Here is a 7,726-nt window from a genome sequence, read left to right as displayed (position 1 = left end):
AGAGTGATTTTTTTTAAAAAGCTGAACATTATATATAGCATTGTTTCTTGGCATTTTATCTACCTTCTTTGTGATAAATTAGACATCTCAGCCCTCCTCCAGGATTGCTGGATATTCTGATAACTCTAATTAAGACAGCAATCCCAATTATTGCTTTGCGTCTCCCAATCAGACAAGAATTTCTGTCAAGTTGCACTTTTCATTGTCTGTATTATTAAAATCATCACTTTTAAGTTTTCCAGATACAAAGTTGTTATATTTAATGTGCTTTCAGAAATGCCCAATGTCCTCTTCACCACTGACCTACTGCCCAATGGACGTTGAACTCTCTAGACAGACATAATTTCTTACCCAAACTTTTTTTTTCCTTTTTCCTTTTTTTTTTCTTTCTTTAAAGATTTTATTTTCTTACCCAAACTTTTATCTTCAGCACACAGTGTAATACCTGGTCCTCAAAAATGTTTGATCAGAGTAAGAAAGCATAAAGATTAGAAAGAACAGGCTCCCAGCTTTGCTATTAGCTACTTGCCTAAAATTGGCCCTTTAAAAATGAGTGCATGGTACCAGAAATCTGGAAGGTTTCTCTTACCACAAACCTTCCGTGAGCTTGTGAGTATTATTCGTGATTACAGTCCTGTGTGAAGCATACCTCGTTAGAGATGGGAAAATGTATACCTTGATAATTATATGAAGTTTAGAAGAAAATCTATAAAAATTAAAAATTCTAGCTACACACCGTAGAAACGCCATCCATACTTACCTTTTTACTCTCAAAACTCTTCTAAAATGATAGTCAAAAAGTTACAGTAAATAAATCCTCAGAAAAAGAAAGAATGGGAGCAAAAACACCAGTGAACAAAAGATTTCAGCAAATATTTGAAAGGCAGCATACAGATAAAATAGTGAATTTTTCAGAGATAAGAAATCTAAAGTACATACATCCAGAGACCAGAACTGAAGTGAAGCAAGCTGATTTGCCTCGTGAAAGTGTTCAGTTCCCAGCAAAGTGTAGATGCTATGAGCCTGAAGACAGGGGAACTGATAGAAAATTCTCTAATAGAGATATTAGACTTCCCAGAAATTGCTGTTTCAAAAATTGAGGAAACTAATAGAGATTAAATAAATCAAGAATGCAAAAATACTTACATTCCATGCATGCATGTTACACATGTGTTGAAAGAGGCAAATCAAAAAATAGCAAACAAGGGATTTAACAAGGCAAAGTAGCAAAGAAGTGGTTCAAGGTAACAACTTTACAGAATTCCTAAAGAGAAGCCGTCTAGATGCAAAAAGGAGAGTAGACTGTTCCAAGAAAAAGTTCTCTAAAGGGAAAAATGGCTTCGAGAGATTATCTACTATGTTTTAATATATATGGGAAATCATAAATAGGCATATGGCAGATTTTATATAAAATAAATAAAAACAGTCCCATAGAAAACTAAGTAAATTTTAAGAAGAAACTTTATGTCAAAAAGAGAAAATATTGAACAAGAAAGTAAATAAAATCATAACATACAACTTCTGCCTATACTGTAATAGATATCATGATGTTCCCTAGGGGCATAATAGCAGCAAAATATGATGTTTCTTGACTTTATAATTTAAAAAAATAATCAAAAGCTAAGAAGCAGATGGTTGATGTCATCTACTGAAATGGAATATAATAGTCCTTAAAGGATCACACACCCAAATCCTGAAAATTGGAAGAATTTGGGAATACTGCTCCAACCCTTTTACTAAAGGACACAGAAGGATGAGACTTTGGGAAAAAGACACAGAACAAGAAAGGGCACTGCAGGGCGCCTGGGTGGCTCAGTTGGTTAAGTGTCTGCCTTCTGCTCGGGTCATGATCCCAGAGTCCTGGGATCTACCCTGTGTTAGGCTACCTGCTCAGCAGGGAGTCTGCTTCTCTCTCTGCCTGCTGCCCCCCCTGCTTCTGCGCTCGGTCTCTCTCTCTCTCCCTCTGCTGCTCCCCTGCTCCTGTGCTCACTCTCTCAAATAAACAGGAAGGAAGGAAGGAAGGAAGGAAGGAAGGAAGGAAAAGAGAGAAAGACGGGAAGGAAAGGGGAGGGAAAAGGGAAAGGGAAAAGGAAGGGGGAGGGGAAGGGAAGGCAAGGAGAGGCAAGGGCACACAAGATAAGGCAAGGAAGAAAGAAAAGACTTTGCAACTGGAACAAATTCAAGTATGAGCTGCCCCACAACCTATTCTATAAGACTGCATGGATCTGATGTTGCTAGATGCCTCAGTCAAGGATCAAGATGCCATCTATAATCTCTGGAAAGTCCCAGCAGAAGGGATGCAGCACAGATGATGATAGCTCTGGGTCAAGGCTAAGCCTTCTGCACCAGAGAACTACTCTCTGTTTGCAAACACAGCACAAAGCAACCCAGAAATTCTTCCTCAAAAAGAGAATATGATTTGCAAAAAAAAAAAAAAAAAAAAAAAAAGTATAATTTTCTCTAAAATCCAGATTGTCCCAAAGGCTCCATAGCACATCCCTATCTGGCACAGACATTTCAAATTCCATTTAATTGGGGTCACGTGGCCAAAATGGTATAGCAGCTTGCATGACAGGCTGGGAACACTGTAGATCCTTCTCTTGTGCCGGAACCCACAAAAAAGTGTTAGCTTTTTACATTGTTTGCCAAATGGGTCAAAACAGCATACCGGAATGAAGAATACACTGCTGATAACTTCTAGAGCCCATTATGTAATGTACATCTTTCTGGCTTCTAATATAGACAAGATACAATGACTTATCTCTCATCTTGCATCCGGATCAGATGCAATGACTTGGTTAACACACTTATTATACCACCAGAACTTCCAAAATTTAATGAAGTCAGCAGGACTTGGAATTGTCAAGGGATTTGTTTCCAGTCTTCTGGAACATATATGATTTTATAAAGGTGTTCAAATATGTATATGTGGGATAACTATATTTAGCAGCTAAAATAACTGCTTTCTGACCACCAGGTCCAACTGCATGATATTATCAGTCCAGTGAATTAGTATGATATTTTATGAACAGAGACAGTGGGGGGGTCCTTGCAGACTAAATAATGACAGAAGCCTGAAAAGCAGAATAGCTACAAGGTAGAATAGTAAATGGCCAGAAAATTGAAAGCCTGTTCTTGTTGTCAGTCTGTACTGATGTATAGAGGAGAAAAGAAAAAAAGAAAAAAAAAAAAAAAAGAGTTCTCCAGATCAATAATTGCATACCAGGTAACAAAACTATGTTGACTTGTTCTAGTAAAGAAAACACATCTACAGTACCATTTGCATTTAGAGTCCCTGCATGATAAAGTTGATGATAACCCACTGTCGTTCTGGAAGGCCCGTATCTTTTTTTTTTTTTCCTAAAGGTTTTATTTATTCATTTGAGACAGAGGACAGAAAGAGAGAGGAGAGAGCCTGAGCAGGGGAGAGAGGCAGGGGGAAAGAGGCAGGGGGAGAGGGAGATGTAGATTCCCTGCTGAACCAGGAGCCTGATACGGGACTGGATCCCAGGACCCAGAGATCATGACCATGACCGGATCCGAAAACAGACACTCAACCATCTGAGCCACCCAGACACTCCAAGTTCCCTATCTTATCTGCATAGACCAATAGACCAAACAGGTTATTAGAATAAGAATATGGCAGGGGCGACTGGGTGGCTCAGTGGGTTAAAGCCTCTGTCTTCAGCTCAGGTCATAATCCCAGGGTCCTGGGATTGAGCCCCGCATCGGGCTCTCTGCTCAGCAGGGAGCCTGCTCCCGCCTCCCCTGTCTTCCTCTCTGCCTACTTTTGGTCTCTGTGTGTCAAATAAATAAATAAAATCTAAAAAAAAAAAAAAAAAAGGATAAGAATATCACTCAAGTCCTTAAAAGGACACTAATCTCTGCAGACCCTCTAAGAATGCAGTATTGCCTCTGGCTAACTAGTTTTCTAGTTAGCAATAGATCTAGCAGTTTTCTGACTCTACTTATCAGAAAACCAATATGAGGCTTCTGCTCTTTGTTGAGTGTGTTCATACTAATCTATGCATTCGGTAACTGGAAAAATAACCATTGGAGGGGTTCAGGGACCAAACTTGCCCACTGTAAGGTGACTCTCAAAAAAAAAGTTCATTATTTACTTGGCCTTCTATACCCCTAACCCAACTGACTGACCATTGTGGACACTTTTAGGAAGAGAACCTGCATAAAGTCAATTTCAAATAATTCTCAAAAACTGGGGGAGTATATCCCTCTCCTCCATCACAGCCACCTGGTGAGCAACTCAATTTTGAAGACAGGAGGTTGAATTTCCTAAATGGATCACTGGGACTGAAGGGAAGTTGTGCCACTCCTCTTTCTATACCTAGGTGTTCAGACCCATGTATTCTAACCTTAATGGACACAGCCTGAAATAACAGTTTTTGAGATAGGACTTGTAGAGCATCCTGGAAGATGGCAACCTGCCACATGGGATATTTCCTCCGATCTTTTACCTCAGCAATGCCTTCAGAAAGGTAGTGTATTTCTAACAGCTCTGGGATGGGTAGTATAACCAGTGGATTCTGTGGCCCTATGCCTATTGCCCATCCCCTTTGAAGTTTAGTGAACCCCTTGGTTTAAGACAATACTGTGTTAATGAATCATCCTTTATAAGCCCTTGTCACGTGGTGCAGACAGAAAAGGCAAGCTGTTGCTAGAAATGTGCTGATCCTAGTTAAGATTAATGGCTGCTGCTTCCAGGACAGAAGACGCATAACAACTCAGTGTAATCAATTTATCACCAAGTGGCTGGTAGTGTGATGGCAAGGCTTCAGCATTGGTCACTACCGTTGGCAGATAACATAGGTCGGGGAGCAGCAGGTGTGCCTGAGAGTCTTAGGGACATAAGAAGTGTTTTGACAATAGAAGGCATAATGTTAATAATCTGACATCTGGGCAGTGATGATTCAAAATCCAGGAAATCTAATATCCAGGCTTCCAGGAGCCCTGCTTAGTTATTTAGAAAGAGGGTTTATTGGTAAGATACAAGAGGCAGATGCACGGTCATGTTCACATTGGCTTTTCCCAGACTAATCTCCATCCTCATCTGCCTCGGATTCTGAAGTCTTTTTATCTCAACTGCTTCAGTGGCTCCTTTGCCCTCAAACTGGGTTTGGCTGAAGGGATCCCAACACAGAGATCACAAAAAGGGAATAAGCTTGGGATTTTTATCCTTCCAGCACCCCACCTGCAGGGTCTGTAAAGGGCTCTCTCCTTTCAGGTTGCGGAAACCAATCATCTCCGTCTTTCTGCCTTGAGTAGCAACAGCCCCAGTATTTCTAGTACTGGGTTCCGTATGTGACCTTGGGTTAGCTCACCCAAACCTATGGAGGTGATGCATTTATTAAACCATCTTCCAAGTATCCTAATTTGTGTGTGCCCTCTTTTTTCTGCAGCGATTCTGAGTGACATACATACGAGGAAAATGGGGGTGGTGGATTTTAAGGAAAGTGAAAAAGTGGACATCAAGAGGTTCTTTTCAAGTGACTAAGAAAATGCATAAAAAGTTCCTTAGTAAACATGTTTTGTTGATACTGAACTGAGAACCTCAGCAAGTGATAAATCCCAACAGATATAATTAACAGATAATATGTAATCTCTTTTTAAAAAGACTTTAAGATTTGAAGCTCCAGGAACACTAAATTAAAGTTAGATGTAATCTACTTTAACTGATGTTGTTAAACTGACTAATTGTGTATATTCATACCAGAGCAATGACGCAATTAATTTTCAAGTATAAATCTACCCCACCCTCGACCTCACATCAGACAGCCAAATATATTCTCTCCTGTCTTCACTTAATCCCTCCCCCTCTTAGGTTGTATCAGTTATCTATTGCCACAATAATGGTAGAGAACCAACAATACAAGACATCACTGGCTGAAACAATGGCGACTCATGGCTAATGGGTATGGTGTCAGCTGCAAGACCAAGTGGTGCCGCTTATCTTGGCTGCCTTGGCACATGGATGTCTGGCTGGCTACTGGGTGACTCAGCGTGTTCCATCTAATGAAACCTTAGTCATTATATGGTAATAAATGACCTTTTCCCAACAACAGCTAGCCCCCTCAAGGTCCTGGAAACATTCCTTCCAAAATTCCTTAGAGACTTACTCTATCCCAAAACCCCTCCCTCCTTAAAAGTATACAATGGGCCATTCCTCATGACCCCAGGGCAGCTCTTTCTGCCCACAGGCCCTGTCCCCCTGTTGTAATAAAACCACCTTTTTGCACCAAAAGCATCTCAAGAATTTTTTGTTGGCCATTGGCTCTGAGCCTTAACATCCTTTCCTACATCTACCGGGAATATTAAGAAATGGGAGTTTACATTAAAAATCCCAAGCTAGAAGGAAGTGAGCCACTGGCCTCAGGAAGGACAGGGTCCATAAGCCAGGTACTGATGGCACACCTCGGGACTTTGGGCTTTGTTCTCAGGTAGCAAAATGTCTGGTCAACTATCCATATCTTGGCTTCCTGCTAAGATCCATGATTACCACCTCTTCTTTTCATTTGATAGAATGCACTACCCCCCCACCCCCCCACACACACACTACTCCTTAGCCTTGATGGAGCAGAGAACAGCTTGGAGTTTTCCTGAACAGGGTGGTCAGAATAAGTGAGACAGCAGTCAGGTGTCGCCAGCGTCCTGAAACCATCTCCAGTGACAAAGCACATGCTCTTCCCATTATTAACATTTGCATCATGAACACTGCTTTCCCCTTTTTATGACTCAAAAACTGCTGCATGAAATGAGCCAAACAAAGAGGAAATATAAATTCCTGTTGCATCTATACATGATGAGGAAATGTCCTTCCTCCACTGAAATGTACTTAGTATAACAATAACAGCCATAATGGTAACATTTACATTTCCTCCGTGATTTACAATTTTCGTAATACTGTCACATATTTGTTTTATTCCTCAGCACTGTTTCTAGCTGCAGTTCTTCTGTTGCCTGTCCAGGAGAGCTGGGGCCCTTTTTGGCGCCTCTCTGCCCACAGTTTCCAGTGATGACATCCCAGTCAGACCCCTGTAGACTGGAAGACACTAGAGAGATTCAGACCTGTGTTGGCCATCCCAAAGGGGGGAAGTGCTGGAGTGGATTTAGGGAGGTCTGGGGCCAAGACAGAGAGTATTTTGTGTTCGCATTTGTTATAAATCACAAACATTATTTGTTAACATGAGTAGGATACTTGTTAAAAATTAATATGTCAGCCCACCCTGCCCAAGAGTCTGAGAATGTAGGCTAGGAAATCTGAAATTTAATTAGTTACCCTGGTGATTTTTTTTTTTTTTAAGATTTTATTTTTGAGTAATCTTTACACCCCACATGGGGTTCCAACTCATGAGCCCTGAGATCAAGAATCGCGTACCCTTTGGCCAGCCAGGCACTCCTCCCTAGTCATTCTGATGACTCTTTCCATCCTATTTGACTCAACAATACTGGTGTAATGTGAGTGAAGGTGAACTTTTTTCCAGGCCACCATATACTTGACAGTGTAATTATCCACATAGGACAGTAACTACTTATCTAGGCTCTCCGTAGGTTTATCAAAACATCTGAGATGAAAATTGCTGTTCCCTTGCTTTTCCAAAGCATACTAAAGTTTATTTTATTTAATTTTATAATTTTATAATTATCTTAATATAATAAGATAATTTTGGGGGCGCCTGAGTGGTTTAGTTGGTTACGCATCTGTCTTCAG

Source organism: Mustela erminea, chromosome 3 (assembly GCF_009829155.1).
Source record: "Mustela erminea isolate mMusErm1 chromosome 3, mMusErm1.Pri, whole genome shotgun sequence".
In the NCBI taxonomy this organism is placed as follows: domain Eukaryota; kingdom Metazoa; phylum Chordata; class Mammalia; order Carnivora; family Mustelidae; genus Mustela; species Mustela erminea.
This window is presented reverse-complemented; position numbering follows the sequence as displayed.